Consider the following 18,294-nt stretch of genomic DNA (forward strand, 5'->3'; position numbering starts at 1 on the left):
TATAACTCCAAATGAGTTGATTCTTTTTCCTACCTTCCTCAATTTTGGTCTAGTTTATTTTAAGATTTATTTAAAAAATTTCACAACAACTTTTTTGTACTATTTTTGAAATATGTGTTATTTGCATATTTTTGGAAATAGGATTTTTGGGAGAGAAGGAAGCTTTCAAAAATTTTGGAGAGCACCCCACCTCTCCACACCATTGAAGGCAAGCATTCTGAACCCTGGCATAATGTTTTGGTGTGTTATTTGACACGTTTATAACACCATCTTATTTCAGAGGACTTGTTATTTTATGTGACATGATCATTTGCATGGAAACATATTAGTGATTTCCTTGCTGTTGGAAATGAATATAAGTGTGATGGTAATCAACCTCATGTGCCTTGCATGCATGCCGGAAAGGAATCCGGGAAAGCCTCGGCCTTGGGTAGGCGTGAGCTTGTCGCCGGTCCCCGTCAGGACGGTTATGTCCGGTATGGCATGGTAAGGTATATTGAGTGGTGCTTTTGTTGATTGAAATATATGTGTTTACATGTCTTGCAGGGAACTTATAAACCTCCTGACTCGACCGTAGACCGAGTCTTGTTTCCAGTAACCCCCATACTTGATATGTACTACCACTTGTCCCTGCCACAGGTAGGGTATGGTTCAGTAAGTCGTCAACCCCTTTCAAGCACACACCGTACAGAGAGGCCATGGTGGAAGATATCGGTTGTAGCCGGTAGGCATGCCACCTGGTCCGGGGGCATGGGTGTTTCCGGTTGAGACCGAGAGGAGAGGCCACCCCTTTGAGCGTGCGATATAAATTTGATCCCATGCTACGCGAGGTTGTAGCCTCCCCGCTTAGAGTTTTGCTTAACAAGTGTCGTGGGTGATTCCAGACACCGATGAGTTAAGCTGGTGTGTGCAAGTTAGGCGTGTTTTCAACTAAAAGGCTGTAGACGAAATTAGCCCCGATGGACTAAAGGAATCCGTTACTCGTGGGTAAAGAGTACACCCTCTGCAGAGATTAAATCCTATTCGAATAGCCGTGTCCATGGTTAAGGATTACAGTCTGGGATGGGTCAAGTGTTGGTCTTAGTGTCGGTCTTCGGAGGAGAGATTATTAAACCAGAACTTGGACCGTGACTTGTGACTTGTGAAGATTATGATTATTATCTTGTGATGGACTAACTCATTGCATTATTTATATTATCGAGTATCCTTGGACGGTTCTACCTCCTGGATATTCATTGTGATTATTTATCTTGTAAGCCCTTTATGTGGTGTCGCTCAGACGCCCGACTGTGGCATTTCTTTTAAAGCCCTTTATGTGGTGTCGCTCAGACGCCCGATTGTGGCATTTCTTTTAAAGCCCTTTATGTGGTGTCGCTCAGACGCCCGACTGTGGCATTTCTTTTAAAGCCCTTTATGTGGTGTCGCTCAGACACCCGACTGTGGCATTTCTTTTAAAGCCCTTTATGTGGTGTTGCTCAGACGCCCGACTGCGGCATTTTATTCCCACTCCATTACTGCTGATTCATGTTGCATGATAATAACCTGCTTGCATGCATAAAAGATGTTTTATTTATGACTCGCGATGTGATCATAGAATTTTTTTTAGTGCATGATTGATCATAGAATTTTTTTAGTGCATGATTATCAATTATATTATACCTGTGTTCTAAATGTTTGCGAGTACAATCAAAGTACTCACTGGCTTGTCCCTGGCTATTGTCTTGGCCAGATTTCTGCTTGGAGAGGAGCGTGGCGATGACAGCCTCGAGTCCTAAGCAACGGTGATAGCAGCCTCGCGAAGATAGGAGTTAACCTGGTCAGCTGCTCCTGTGGGAAATGGAGTCCCATAGACACTGATGTCTCACAAACCGCTTCCGTCATCAACCACTAGAAACCCAATTGTTGTACTCACAGGCCAGAATGGTCTTGTACTACATATTTTGTATTTTGCTTGAGATTTCTGTATCAAGCTGGAGCCTCATCAGCTAACAGTAATCCTGGGGCTGATGAGCACGATGGTCTTTTTCTGGAAATTTATACCCGGAAAAACCCGGTCGTGACAGACTTGGTATCAGAGCCAGGCTGACCATTGGCTAATCCTATCTTAGCCAGGTCGAAAAACTTAGGCAAACCAACCCACTAGACCTTAGCCAAACCCCAGCCAAGCTTCTCGTGCAAGATAGCCACACAGTAATCCCGACACTTTTGGCAGTCGGTGCCCAACCTATCAGCCTAGCCTATCGATCGCACACCAGTGACCGATGGCAAAAATGTCTCATTCGCAAGCGTGCGAAGGAAGACTCCGTTCCATTTTCTATAAAAAGGGCACGCTAGCCTCAACCCAGCACAGCACAGTCTCTTCCCCAACCTAGCCACAATGCCTGGCCCCGTAGTGCACAACGAGACCACAGCAACCAACCTTGGAGGTTTTGTGACCATCCTCGCAAACCTCACCCGTCGTGCCTATGCGTTAGAGGAGCCACCAGAATATGTTGTGTACCAAGGACCCATGAGCGGTGAAGACCGTCAATTCTGGGCCACTGTACACATCTACGGTAGGGGTCTAGCACCCGAGTGCCCCTACAGGTTCACCGGAAGAACAACTTCCTTTGAGCCACAAGCCATACAACTAGCTGCTCCAGAGGCTATAGTTCATCTCAGGCACTTGTCACCCAGAGTTAACTATCGCTCGTTCCACTACTACCCCAGACGTGAAGGGTATGGTAGACCACCCCAAGTTGCCAACAGAGATCACGAGACAGATCCTGCATTGTTGCACCTGGTGCGCTATGTAAGTGCACTAGAGGAACTGTGCGATCAAATCACTATTGATTTAATTGCAGCTCGTGGAGAGCTGGTTCGTCGAGCCCCGGCGAGAGAAGAAAACGAGCCCAACGCCGAAAACCCAGTCGTGCTGTTTGGACAACCGATCGAGACCCCAAGATCAGCTCCAGCCATCAGCCGAGATGCTTTGATGACCCCAGAAGTGCTTCGTCGCCTTTTGGGAGCACACTCCAACGGGGTTGTGGCCAACAATCCCCGCGATGGTCATCATCACTACCCCGACCCTGCAGTTCCTTTGCCATCTCCGACTAATCCCGGCAGTGAGACACGTGGAGAAGCCTCGACATCCACCAGGCACGCCCGTTTAGACATAAACGAGGTAGACTAAGCCGTACGAGTAGTACCGAGTCTCAGTGTATCCTCACTTTGTAATCATGCGACCGTGTATATTAACGCAGCCTATCGTTGTGCCTCTGTTTTAATAGTAGCCTTGCATACTTGGTCAGCGCATAGTTGCATATTTTTCCGGGCACAACTACCAAAACCAACCCGACGACAACCACAGTAACACGTCTCTTTATGAGATATGTGTATCTCTGACACTGACCTGACCTTTGGAGCTAAGCTGGCTAATTTATTACCTTTCACCACGGTAAAACGAATCCGGCTCCATTGCTATATAAAGGCCACCTTGTGACCTTACCCAGCAACCCTCACCTTGTGCACCACACTCACAACTTTTTCCTGTCATGCCGAGCCCCAGCATTCATCTGAGAACCCCAGATGCAACCCCAGGTAGCTTTGTCAAAATATTGTGGGATTTTACCCGTAGTACCATGGGTTCTACCCAGCCACCTCAGTACGAGCTGTTCAAATCAAGGATCACCCCTTCCACCTCGGAATATTGGGCAGCAGTGCACATCCCTCCCGTAGACTCCAATCAAGATCCAACGGAAGTTTCCTTCGTGGGGAAATCTATGCCAACCCCACACTTGGCCATAGAAGCTGCTGCGAAAGAAGCGATTGCTCGCCTTCGATCCGCAGTACCCTATGCCCGCGAACAAGGATATTATTACTTCCCGAGCCGTGCAGCACCCGGAGGAGTGACATCTTTTCCCGGTGGACGCATTGAGAGAGACCCAGTCCTGGCCAACCTTGTCCAGTACGTCATCGCTCAAGAACGTTTAACCCAACGTGTGATGGGTTATCTTCAGAGCCTCGCAGATTTAAATCCTCAGATCTCCATCGGCAGAGCACTAAGGCCCGACCAGGAGAGACACGTGCATCGACTGGTCAATCCACTTCCCCCGATAGAAGAGGAGTGTATCCCTGTACCAGAGACATTTTCTAGGGACCCAGTCCAGTTACCGTTTCCATTTTAGACGTCGCTGCAGTGTTCATTATTTGCAACATTTATTTATGTGTGTGACCTATGCGTGATATCCTGAGTTTGTACGACGAGTCAAATATTTGGCTTCTACTAATGTATGTAGTTTTTGTTGTGGTTTATACTCCTTTAAAATTAACTGTTTTTCCTCGCAAAATTCTGGAGTGAGATTTCTTTTCCCTGAGTTGCTACATCTACACTTTCTCACGGCGTGGATGTATTAACTTCACACAACACCAGGTAGCAGACTTACAACCATTACCATTCGAACACATACACTGTTTGCAAAACTTTGCAACGGTGTTACATCCAGCTAATCACCCCCCCTAACAACAGTTAGCACCCGGCACACCCCATCTACTCCTCGTGATCACCACCACCGCGGAGAGCCAACACCCGAGCAGCAGCGTCACGACGATCGTCGAGGATCATCACGCACAGGAGCATAGAGAGCCCTAGCAGTGTCGCCAGCCCTCCGCATATCAGGATCGCAAACCAATCCAGCATCGCCTCCGCCATTAGGGCCTAACCCAAGCTTTTGTAAGCAGTAATGGAGGGAGGAGGAGGAGAAGTGAGGCCAGGTGTGAGGAAGAAGAGAAAGGCACCCCGGCCGTTTTATAGCTCGAGCTCGGTGTACGGTGGGCGAAGTCCACCAACGCCGCTCGTCGCCGATCGCCGGTGTTCGGAGTCGAATCCGCGAGCAGTGCCGACAGCGCGCTGGCCCGCGAGGTGAGTGCACGCTGCACCAGCAGCTAGCACGCCGCGCACTACCACGGTACGGCCTAGATGCCCTGCACACTAGGCGTCGCCGGTGGAGGAAGCGCGCGGGAGAGAGGAAGAAGAAAGAGCCAGAGGGAGAAGAAGAGGCTGACAGTGGGCCCCGGGTCCACCTGTCGGCCAGAGAGAGCACTGTGCTCTCGGGTACGACCAGCGTATATTTAAATTTAGAAGTTATTCTAAATTTTTATCCAGCGTAGAAATCTCACGTTTTTGTCCCGAACCGTAGACTTTTCCACGCAGCACCAGTTTTCACACTGTGGTTTTTCACCACTTATTGCCCTCTCACTAAAGCCACATCTTTATTGCGTAATATTTTCTTAACACAGCTTTTAACAAATCTCAAGGACGAGATTTTTCTTAAGGGGGGTAGTGTTGTGACACCCCCCAAAAATTTGGCCTTGTTTTAATGAATTAAAAAATTTACCAGGAATTTAAAACTTTGAATTTCTGAGCTCCATTTTTATTTTTAAATCATTTCCTTCCCTGTTATGATGAGTTTTTCCCAAAGAGAAAACTTTCCAAATATGTCATTGGACTTATTTAATCTGTCAAGAGAAACTTTTCCTTATTTATTATAACTAATTAAATAATTAAGTTGCTTGATCTTTACTTTCTTGAAAATGGTTTTTCAAGGTTATATGGCCATATTTGAACTATAACCATTGGATAAATTCACCTAAAATTCTAACCACAAATTGGAGATGTCATGTGTTGTTTTTAAATCACTTTTATACTAAAATATCTTTTATTTATGTAATAATTTGAGCTCTGCATCAATTTTTCCTTCTCTGGTCCAGAGTGCAATTTGCACTACAACCCTTTTAAATAATTCTTTCTAGCCTCCACCAAAATTATGGGATATTGGTAGTAGCATATGATTCAACATTATGCAAAAACCTAGTGCTGTTCTTTGAAAATTTTGAGTCAATCAACCTCTTTTTCATTCTGGTCCAGCCTTGTGATTTCTACTGCAACCCTATTTAATTTTGCTCCAAAGATCTTGTGTTTTCTCCTACTTGTAGACATACCTACCAAACCCCTAAATCCAGGAGCATGGACCCATTGGATTAATTTTGGTTCATGAAATAATGTCATTTATTTCCTGTCCAGAATTGTAGTTTTGCAAAACTTGCACTAACAAGTTTGTGCTTTTCACAAACTAACCTCACCACTCTCTCTTGCATCTAAGGAGACCCTAATCTGGAGGATTTGGCCACCCCCAAGAAGAGCCTAGGTGCCTGTGGCATTTTGTAAAACACCTGGAGAGCATAGCCAGATTTGGCATGGATTCAAGTTTACACTGTGAACTTGGTCACCTGACCTAACAACCATGCCCATTCACCCTCTATCTAACCCTAACCCAGCCCTGTTTCTTCCCAGCCTCAACCGCAACCTCTAGCATGCCCTGGCAATACGTCGAGCACGTCGCGTGCACGCCCGGAGCGCGAGCAGAGCGTGCGTTTGGCACGCGTTTTGCACGTGTCGCGCCCGAGCCGACGCGTCGCGCCCCTGGCCTTGCCTCCACTGCAGAGCCACGCCACGCACGTCCCTCCTCACCGCAACACGCCAAGCCGCCCCTCGCCACGTCCCCGACAGGCCAGGAGCTAGCTGCCACGGCCGCCGACAGCCCCTGCTCCGTTCAGCGCCACCCAAGCCTCTTCCGCTCGCCACCTGGCCCCTGGAACAGCGCGAGCTCATCCACGAGTGTGTCCGCTAGCGCTCGTCGCCGCCACGACGCCCTAGCTACAGAATGGCGGTCGCCGGCGACCTTATCAGCAGCCGCCGCGGAACCGCCTTGCCACGCCTATAAAAGGAGGCCCCGAGCTTCCCCGAGCACGGAGGCAACCTCAGGCCACCCCAATGGCGCTCCCCTACCTCACATTCGACCCGGGGAGGCCTCCTTCCTCATCCCCGGCAACTCCTGCCGCCGCCACCGCCCCGGCCAATCCGGCACCTCCAGTCCCTCCCCCTCTCTGTTTGCTTCGCCAGGAACCTCCTCATCCTCCCGTGAAGCCGTCCCCCTACTCAATTTTGATCGGGAACCACCGCGGCCCCAAAATCACTTCGCCCCCGAAACCATCTCCGCCGCGAAGCTCGTCGCCGGCAACTCCGTCCACGTCGGCGACCATAGCGGGTACCCCCGAGTTCGTCTCGACCTCCTGAGCATGCCCATGCACTCAGATCACCGAGGGACGCCGCCATTCGCCGGCGAGCCTCGCCGGAGCTCCGCCCCTGTTCGGTCAGGGGGAGACGACGCGCGGGTGGGCCAGTCAAACCTGACCAGTGGGCCAGGCGTCCCCACTGTCGGTGACTCACGCGGCCGCCACGCTAGATAAGTGGAGGCGTAAAAGGCGCAAATACGTCTTCTCTGTCCGAAAGCGTAATCTCTTTTGAAACGTTTTCTTTTTCCTGATTTTATTGAAAACAGATTTTTACCACAACTTTCACTGCCTATAACTTTTTAAATATAACTCCAAATGAGTTGATTATTTTTCCTACCTTCCTCAATTTTGGTCTAGTTTATTTTAAGATTTATTTAAATATTTTCCAAACAACTTTTTTGTACTGTTTTTGAAATATGTGTTATTTGCATATTTTTGGAAATAGGATTTTTGGGAGAGAAGGAAGCTTTCAAAAATTTTGGAGAGCACCCCAGCTCTCCACACCATTAAAGGCAAGCATTCTGAACCCTGGCATAATGTTTTGGTGTGTTATTTGACACGTTTATAACACCATCTTATTTCAGAGGACTTGTTATTTTATGTCACATGATCATTTGCATGGAAACATATTAGTGATTTCCTTGCTGTTGGAAATGAATATAAGTGTGATGGTAATCAACCTCATGTGCCTTGCATGCATGCCGGAAAGGAATCCGGGAAAGCCTCGGCCTTGGGTAGGCGTGAGCTTGTCGCCGATCCCCGTCAAGACGGTTATGTCAGGTATGGCATGGTAAGGTATATTGAGTGGTGCTTTTGTTGATTGAAATATATGTGTTTACATGTCTTGCAGGGAACTTATAAACCTCCTGAGTCGACCGTAGACCGAGTCTTGTTTCCAGTAACCCCCATACTTGATATGTACTACCACTTGTCCCTGCCGCAGGTAGGGTATGGTTCAGTAAGTCGTCAACCCCTTTCAAGCACACACCGTACAGAGAGGCCATGGTGGAAGATATCGGTTGTAGCCGGTAGGCATGCCACCTGGTCCGGGGGCATGGGTGTTTCTGGTTGAGACCGAGAGGGGAGGCCACCCCTTTGAGCGCGCGGTATAAATTTGATCCCATGCTACGCGAGGTTGTAGCCTCCCCACTTAGAGTTTTGCTTAACAAGTGTCGTGGGTGATTCCAGACACCGATGAGTTAAGCTGGTGTGTGCAAGTTAGGCGTGTTTTCAACTAAAAGGCTGTAGACGGAATTAGCCCCGATGGACTAAAGGAATCCGTTACTCGTGGGTAAAGAGTACACCCTCTGCAGAGATTAAAACCTATTCGAATAGCCGTGTCCATGGTTAAGGATTACAGTGTGGGATGGGTCAAGTGTTGGTCTTAGTGTCGGTCTTCGGAGGAGAGATTATTAAACCAGAACTTGGACCGTGACTTGTGACTTGTGAAGATTATGATTATTATCTTGTGATGGACTAACCCGTTGCATTATTTATATTATCGAGTATCCCTGGACGGTTCTACCTCCTGGATATTCATTGTGATTATTTATCTTGTAAGCCCTTTATGTGGTGTTGCTCAGACGCCCGACTGTGGCATTTCTTTTAAAGCCCTTTATGTGGTGTCCCTCAGACGCCCGATTGTGGCATTTCTTTTAAAGCCCTTTATGTGGTGTCGCTCAGACACCCGACTATGGCATTTCTTTTAGATCCCTTTATGTGGTGTCGCTCAGACGCCCGATTGTGGCATTTCTTTTAAAGCCCTTTATGTGTTGTCGCTCAGACGCCCGACTGTGGCATTTCTTTTAAAGCCCTTTATGTGGTGTCGCTCAGACGCTCGACTGTGGCATTTCTTTTAAAGCCCTTTATGTGGTGTCGCTCAGACACCCGACTGTGGCATTTCTTTTAAAGCCCTTTATGTGGTGTTGCTCAGACGCCCGACTGCGGCATTTTATTCCCACTCTATTGCTGCTTATTCATGTTGCATGATAATAACCTGCTTGCATGCATAAAAGATGTTTTATTTATGACTCGCGATGTGATCATAGAATTTTTTTTAGTGCATGATTGATCATAGAATTTTTTTAGTGCATGATTATCAATTATATTATACCTGTGTTCTAAATGTTTGCGAGTACAATCAAAGTACTCACTGGCTTGTCCTTGGCTATTGTCTTGGCCAGATTTCTGCTTGGAGAGGAGCATGGCGATGACAGCCTCGAGTCCTAAGCAACGGTGATAGCAGCCTCGCGAAGATAGGAGTTAACCTGGTCATCTGTTCCTGTGGGAAATGGAGTCCCATAGACACGGATGTCTCACAAACCGCTTCCGTCATCAACCACTAGAAACCCAATTGTTGTACTCACAGGCCAGAATGGTCTTGTACTACATATTTTGTATTTTGCTTGAGATTTCTGTATCAAGCTGGAGCCTCATCAGCTAACAGTAATCCTGGGGCTGATGAGCACGACGGTCTTTTTTTGGAAATTTATACCCGGAAAAACCCGGTCGTGACAAGGACGTAGTAGAACATGAGCCCCCGGACAAATGGGTGGAGTGGAAAATCCAGTCCACGGAGGAAGTGGGGAAGAAATACTACCCTCTCATGGGGCCTTGGGGTGGGAAGAAGCTGCCCCTTTTTGGGAAGCCGGTGCGCGATGTCCTTAGACAGGTATCCGGCCTTCCTTATCTTCTTGACTTGGCCCTCCGTAGCGGAGGAGGCCATCCACTTGCCTCCCGCTCCGTACATTGCTGGAGAAGGTTGAGGTGGGAAGTGCGGGCTTGGGCGCTGGAGCTCGAGTGCGCAGGAGATGGATAGGCAAAGGAGGAAGAAGGCGTAGGTAAAAGGGTGGATCCTTATCCCCTTATACAGGCGGATGCGGTTGTGCGTCCCCACCAGCCTAGTAAAACTCGCTTGCCTCCCAAGCGCCGTGATAAATGGCGCGGTTGGGTTACCCATGTCCGTATTGATGAGAATCCCGTAAAGGGGGGTACACGATCTCTGCTTTGACAAGACGTGCCAAGGAAACCGCCTCGCAAAACATGCTGAGGTGGAAGAGTAAAAACGATTCGAGTAAAGGACTTGGCCATAGTGTGATGACACACTGCGGAATACGTCAGCAGTTTTGATTTGTGTTAATATCATTCTCTCTATGGCGATATGTGGAAGCTTATTTTGCAGAGCCGGACACTACTCTTGGTGTTTACAATCTTCTATGAAGGACTTGGAGGAGGAACCCGCCTTGCAATGTCGAAGACAATTTGCGCGCCGGACTCGTCATCATTGAAGCCTGGTTCAGGGGCTACTGAGGGAGTCCTGGATTAGGGGGTGTTCGGGTAGCCGGACTATACCTTCATCCGGACTCCAGGACTATGAAGATACAAGATTGAAGACTTCGTCCCGTGTCCGGATGGGACTTTCCTTGGCGTAGAAGGCAAGCTTGGCGATGCGGATATTCAAGATCTCCTACCATTGTAACCGACTCTATGTAACCCTAACCCTATCCGGTGTCTATATAAACCGGAGGGTTGTAGTCCATAGGCAATCAACTCCATATACAACAATCATACCGTAGGCTAGCTTCTAGGGTTTAGCCTCCTTGATCTCGTGGTAGATCTACTCTTGTACTACCCATATCATCAATATTAATCAAGCAGGACGTAGGGTTTTACCTCCATCAAGAGGGCCCGAACCTGGGTAAAACATCGTGTTCCCTGCCTCCTATTACCATCCGGCCTAGACGCATAGTTCGGGACCCCCTACCCGAGATCCGCCGGTTTTGACACCGACAACCCCCTCTAGGGCAGCACAACCCATGCCAACCTTTTGTCAGTTGGGCAGTTGCCGAGGCGGCATGGGGAAGCGGAGACGCCCACGTCCCATCAGTCGCCACACGTCAACCGAGGCCGTAGGCTGTTGGGGCCCGTGGCGCTCCGCACTTGCCCCTTGGCTTCGCCTCGAAGCCAAGTCCTAGCGCGTCTTGGGCCCGGGGGCTACTATTGGCGTCCTGGGAACGGGGGTCCCCAGACCTGCCTGCCTGCGGCCCACGGCATGGCTCCACCAGCGGGCCTGTACGACCCATCTTCACTAGAAAACACTCAAGACCCTCATGAGGGGCCAAGCCTCGCGAGGCGGATGACACAAGACCTCCTTGGGGGCGGCCTCACTAGGCTGGCTTGCGAGGGGCAGAGAGATCAAGGTGAGGGGCAACTTGCGAGGTTCTTGTGACGCAAGCCATGACGACCAAGGCTAGGTGGACACCAGGCGGCGCCAGCGCGCGCAGCGTCCTCGTTTCCTCTTTGGTGCTAAAGGGGCAGGCGCAGGCAAGGAGTCCCGCGGCATCAGGCAAAGGTTTCCATATCGGTGCAACAAGACAAAGACTAGTAGGACGGCATGACGGAGGTCACCGTGGAGCCCAGGACGGCATCACCACCAGAGCCTTTGGCAGGCACCTTTTGTTAGGATAACTTGTACTAGTTGTCTCCCTTCAAATTTGGCCGTCGTTGGATCCCTTCCCACCTACATTTGGTAAGAGGACAAGGGCCTCTATAAATAGGACTAGCCACCACAGTAGGAGGCAACTGATCTTGGTTCGGATCCATTCCATCCTCAACCACACAAACTGATCTTGGATCAGATCCATTCCATCCTCAACCACACAAACTCATCTTGGATCGGATCCATTCCATCCTCAACCACACAAGCTCATCGAGCCCAAGAACACCTCTCCTCAGGAGACTGTTCTTCCCTTGTACTTGTTCATCCTCAGCACAAGAGGCAATCCACCACATCCCACTAGAGTAGGGTATTACACCACACTGGTGGCCCGAACCAGTATAAACCCTGTGTCCTTTGTTCTTCGGGTTTGGCGAGTTAGGTTCTGAGATCGTTGCGAGAGCATGAGCTGGGGGGAAAGATCTTCGTGCACACCCAGTGTTCGAACCTCAAGGGTTTTGCCGGAACCCGAAATCCGATTGGGGCTCCTTTTATAGCTCAAGGGGTAACCACAGTGGCAAAATAGTCTTTATCTAATGATTAGATAGCTAACATTGTTATCATACCTAAATCTGGTAGTTAGGACAAAGTGCATTAAATGCAGTGCTAGGTGTCATGTGGAGGGTGAAGCCCGGCAAGCTTGCAGTGCTGCATAATCCTCTTCTGGTTATCTATTTGACACGCCTCTAGATGGGTGTCATATGATTGTAATCTGTCTTCCAACGGGCTACCACGTGCTTAGTGGAGGCCACTTAATCATCTCGGGGCTCGACACCACATTGACAAGTGACTTGTGTTGTTGTGTGGTGGAGGTGGTGCCTTGGCGGGATTTCCTGCTCTTGGCGGTCCCGACAAGCCTGCCAGGGCAATCTTGGACTTGTCCTTGGGGTGGCCTCGACCTGGCCGGGCTCTCCTGCTCGGCAAGGGAGGCCTTCCCAAGGTGACGCCTTACTGTCTTGCATGTTAACTTGGTCATCTTGATTTGCTCCTTGATCTCACAGAGAGCGGATCCTTTGTCTTGGCTTTGCTTTACATGCTTGTGAACGGATGTGCGATGCCAGCACGCCTGTGTATAGGTCTGGTCAACAATTGCACATGTTTGTTGCACCGATAGGAGCCCTAATACGTCTCCAATGTATCTATAATTTTTGATTGTTCCATGCTATTATATTATCTGTTTTGGATGTTTTCTATGCATATTATGCTATTTTATATTCTTTTGGGGACTAACCTATTAACCTAGAGCCCAGTGCCAGTTTCTATTTTTCCTTGTTTTAGAGTTTCGCAGAAAAGGAATATCAAACGGAGTCCAAACGGAATACAACTTTCACGATGATTTTCCTTGGACCAGAAGACATCGAGAGGACTTGGAGCGCAAGTCAGAGAAGCCACAAGGCGGCCACAAGGACGGAGGGCGTGCCCCCACCCTTGTGGGGCCCTCGTGACTCCACTGACCTATTTCTTTCACTTATATATTCTCAAATATTCCCAAACCAACCAGGAGAGCCACAAAAACACTTTTCCACCGCCGCAACCTTCTGTACCCGTGAGATCCCATCTAGGGGCCTTTTTCGGTGTTCTGCCGGAGGTGGATTCGATCACGGAGGGCTTCTACATCAACACCATCGCCTCTCTGATGAAGCGTGAGTAGTTTACCACAGACCTACGGGTCCATAGCTAGTAGCTAGATGGCTTCTTCTCTCTCTTTGATTCTCAATACCATGTTCTCCTCGATGTTCTTGGAGATCTATACGATGTAATACTCTTTTGCAGTGTGTTTGCCGAGATCCAATGAACTGCGGTTTTATGATCAGCTTATCTATGAATGTTATATGAATCTCCTCTAAATTCTTATATGCATGATTTGATACCTTTGCAAGTCTCTTTGAACTATCTATTTAGTTTGGCCAACTGGATTGGTTTTTCTTGCAATGGGAGAAGTGCTTAGCTTTGGGTTCAATCTTGCGGTGTGCTTTCCCAGTGACAGTAGGGGCAGCAAGGCATGTATTGTATTGTTACCATCGAGGATAACAAGATGGTGTTTTCATCATATTGCTTGAGTTTATCCCGCCACATCATGTCATATTACTTAATGTGTTACTCTGTTCTTCATGAACTTAGTATTCTAGATGCAGGCAGGAGTCAGTCGATGTGTGGAGTAATAGTTGTAGATGCAGGCAGGAGTCGGTCTACTTGATATGGACATGATGCCTATATTCATGATCACTGCCTTAGATATCATCATAACTTTGCGCTTTTCTATCAATTCCTCGGAAGTAATTTGTTTACCCACTGTAATATTTTCTATCTTGAGAGAAGCCTCTAGTGAAACTTATGGCCCCCGGGTCTATTTTCCATCAAATAATCTTCTATTTTCCATCATATAAGTTTCCAATCTACTGTTTTAGTTTCCTATTTAGTTTCTTTACTTTCTGTTCCATAAACCAAAAATACCAAAAATATTACTTTACCATTTATCCATCTCTATCAGATCTCACTTTGCAAATAGCCGTAAGGGATTGACAACCCCTTTATCGCGTGGGGTGCAAGTTGGTGTTTGTTTGTGCAGGTATTCGGTGACTTGAGCGTTGTCTCCTACTGGATTGATACCTTGGTTCTCAAAACTGAGGGAAATACTTACTCTACTTTGCTGCATCACCCTTTCCTCTTCAAGGGAAAAACCAATGCAAGCTCAAGAAGTAGCAGGAAGAATTTCTGGCGACATTTCTGGGGAGATTTATGCCAAGTCAAGTCAAGATTTGTTTCCCGTCAACTTGCCAATTTATGGCGCCGTTGCCGGGGAGATCTACGCCAAGCCAAGACATACCAAGTACCCATCATAAAATCTCATCCCTTTCATCACAGTATTCACCATTCGCCTCTCGTTTTCCTCTACCCCACTTCTAAAACGATTTTAGAAAAGTTTTGCCTTTTTCTTCACTCCTCTTCCGTTCGATCTTTCATTTGGTTGTGTTACCATGTGCCTTCTTTTTGCTTGCATCTTCGCTTGCTAAAGGTTTATGGATCCTCATACACTTGCTAATCTTTTTAATAGATCCAATTATGATCAACCAAATTCTAGTGATTTGAGTGCATTGGATTATCTTTATGAGGTTTGGCTTGAAATTCGTGAATTTGAAAATTGTGATGAAGTGCTAAAAGAAGAAATTTATGAAGTGATTCACGATAGTTCCTTGGATGAAAAGCATGATTGCAATGGTTTTACTATAAATTCTATTAATGTCAGTTGTGCTAATGATATGCAAAGCCCTAAGCTTGGGGATGCTAGTTTTGCTAAGTCCACTACTTGTTGCAATGACCATGATTGGGCTGATAATGCTTCTTATGATCTTGAAAATTTATTTAAGCCTCATGATGAATATGTTTGCTATAATATTGAACATGGGTTTGAAAGAGTGACAACTTTAGGAAATAATTATCCCACTACTTTGGAGATTGATAAGTCCTATGACTTTTTTTATAAAAGTGGATTCGGAGAGGTCGTGACTTTATTTGATGATAATCCCACTATTTTGGAAGAGTGTCAACTTTGCATGCATGTGGATCATGTTGAGAATATTTTATGTGATAGTTATATTGTTGAATTTGATTATGACCCTACATGTAATTATTATGAGAGAGGAAAATATGGTTGTAGAAATTTTCATGTTACTAAATTACCTCTCGTTATGTTGAGATTGCTATTGTTTTCTTTCTTCTTCCTTGCATATGCTAGTTTTTGCTTGTCTTCATAATTTGTTTTCTTATATAATGCCTATGCATAGGAAGTATGTTAGACTTAAACTTGTTTTTCACATGCTACAGGATGCTCTCTTCGTGCTTCAATTTCTATCTTTCATGTGAGCATCATTAAAATTATGAATGCCTAGCTAAAAGGCTTTAAAGAAAAGCGCTTGTTGGGAGACAGCCCAATTTATTTCCTTTCTGTTTTTGCATTGAATAATTTATCTAGCGTATGGTTATATGTGGTTTTTTGTTTTAGTTAGTGTTTGTGCCAAGTAAGACCTTTGGGATAGCTTACGGTGAGAGTTGATTTGGTTTTGCTGAAAAATAGAAACTTTTGCACTCAAGAAATTAATTTTCCTTTTTAGTAGAAGTGCGATAAAATACAGATTCTTTTTGAAAAATATTTATACACAAATTTCTTAGGTCTTCCATTTTTTTCAAATTTTTTGGAGTTACAGAACTATTCGAAATCTCCAGATTGCTACAGACTGTTCTGTTTTTGACAGATTCTGTTTTCTATGTGTTGTTTTCTTATTTGATGTATCTATGGCTCGTATCGGGGAGGTATGAACCATGGAAAAGTTGGAATAAAGTAGATATTACACCTATATAAATAAGGAATGAGTTCACAACAGTACCAAAAGTGGTGATTTGTTTTCTTATACTAACAAAGATTATGCAATTTTCTGTTGAGTTTTGTGTTGTGAAGTTTTGAAGTTTTGGGTAAGGATTTGATGGACTATGGAATAAGGAGTGGCAAAAGCCTAAACTTGGGGATTCCCAAGGCACCCCAAGGTAATATTCAAGGACAACCAAGAGCCTAAGCTTGGGGATGCCCCAGAAGGCATCCCCTCTTTCGTCTTCGTCTATCGGTAACTTTACTTGAGGCTATATTTTTATTCACCACATGATATGTGTTTTGCTTAGAGCGTCTTGTATGTTTTGAGTCTTTGCTTTTTAGTTTTCCACAATCATCCTTGATGTATACACTTTTTGAGAGAGACACACATGAATCGTGATTTATTAGAATACTCTTTGTGCATCACTTATATCTTTTGAGCTAGCCAATTTTGCTCTAGTGCTTCACTTATATCTTTTCAGAGCACGAGAGTGGTTTCATTTTATAGAAATTTATGAACTCTTGTGCTTCACTTATATTATTTTGAGAGTACCTAAACAACATGGTAATTTGCTATGGTTATAAATTTAGTCCTAATATGATAGGCATCCAAGAGGTATATAATAAAAACTTTCATATAAAGTGAGTTCAATACTATGAGAAGTTTGATTCCTTATGATTGTTTCTAGATATGAAAGATGGTGATATTAGAGTCATGCTAGTGAGTAGTTGTGAAGTTGAGAAATACTTGTGCTAAAGTTTGTGATTCCCGTAGCATGCACGTATGGTGAACCGTTATGTGATGAAGTCGGAGCATGATTTATTTATTGATTGTCTTCCTTATGAGTGGCAGTCGGGGACGAGTGATGGTCTTTTCCTACCAATCTATCCCCCTAGGAGCATGCGCGCAATACTTCGTTTTGATAACTAATGGATTTTGCAATAAGTATATGAGTTCTTTCTGACTAACGTGGAGTCCATGGATTATACGCGCACTCTCACCCTTCCACCTTTGCTAGCCTCTCTTGTGCCGCGCAACTTTCGCCGGTACCATAAACCCACCATATACTTTCCTCAAAACAACCACCATACCTACCTATTATGGTAATTCCATAGCCATTCTGAGATACATTGCCATGAAACTTTCCACCATTCCGTTTATTATGACACGCTCCATTATTGTCATATTGCTATGCATGATCATGTAGTTGACATCGTATTTGTGGGAAAGCCACCGTTCATAATTCTTTCATACATGTCACTCTTGATTCATTGCACATCGCGATACACCGCCGGAGGCATTCACATAGAGTCATATTTTGTTCTAAGTATCGAGTTGTAATTCTTGAGTTGTAAGTAAATAAAAGTGTGATGATCTTCATTATTAGAGCATTGTCCCATGTGAGGAAAGGATGATGGAGACTATGATTCCCCCACAAGTCGGGATGAGACTCCGGACGAAAAAATAGGCCAAAAAATGAGAGAAGGCCCTAATAATTTTTTAGAAAATAAATGAGAGAAAAGAGAGAAGGGGCAATGCTACTATCCTTTTACCACACTTATGCTTCAAAGTAGCACCATGATCTTCATGATAAGAGAGTCTCCTATATTATCACTTTCATATACTAGTGGGAATTTGTCATTATAGAACTTGGCTTGTATATTCCAATGATGGGCTTCCTCAAATTTCCCTAGGTCTTCATGAGCAAGCAAGTTGGATGCACACCCACTTAGTTTCTTTTTACCTTTCATAAACTTATAGCTCTAGTGCATCCGTTGCATGGCAATCCCTACTCACTCACTGATATATATTGATGGGCATCTCCATAGCCCGTTGATATGCCTAGTTGATGTGAGACTATCTCCTTCTTTTTTTCTTCTCCACAACCATCGTCTATTCCCCCTATAGTGCTATGACTATGGCTCACGCTCATGTATTGCGTGAAAGTTGAAAAAGTTTGAGAACATCAAAAGTATGAAACAATTGCTTGGCTTGTCATCGGGGTTGTGCTTGATTTAAATATTTTGTGTGATGAAGATGGAGCATAGCCAGACTATATGATTTTGTAGGGATAAGCTTTCTTTGGCCATGTTATTTTGAGAACACATAATTGCCTTGTTAGTATGCTTGAAGTATTATTGTTTTTATGTAAATATTAAACTTTTGTTTTGAATCATACGGATGTGAACATTCATGCCACAATTGATAAAATTACATGGATGAATATGTTAGGTAGCATTCCACATAAAATATATATGTTTTATCATTTACCTACTCGAGGATGAGCAGGACTTAAGCTTGGGGATGCTTGATACGTAT

This window comes from Triticum dicoccoides, chromosome 7A (genome assembly GCF_002162155.2).
Source record: "Triticum dicoccoides isolate Atlit2015 ecotype Zavitan chromosome 7A, WEW_v2.0, whole genome shotgun sequence".
Lineage (NCBI taxonomy): Eukaryota > Viridiplantae > Streptophyta > Magnoliopsida > Poales > Poaceae > Triticum > Triticum dicoccoides.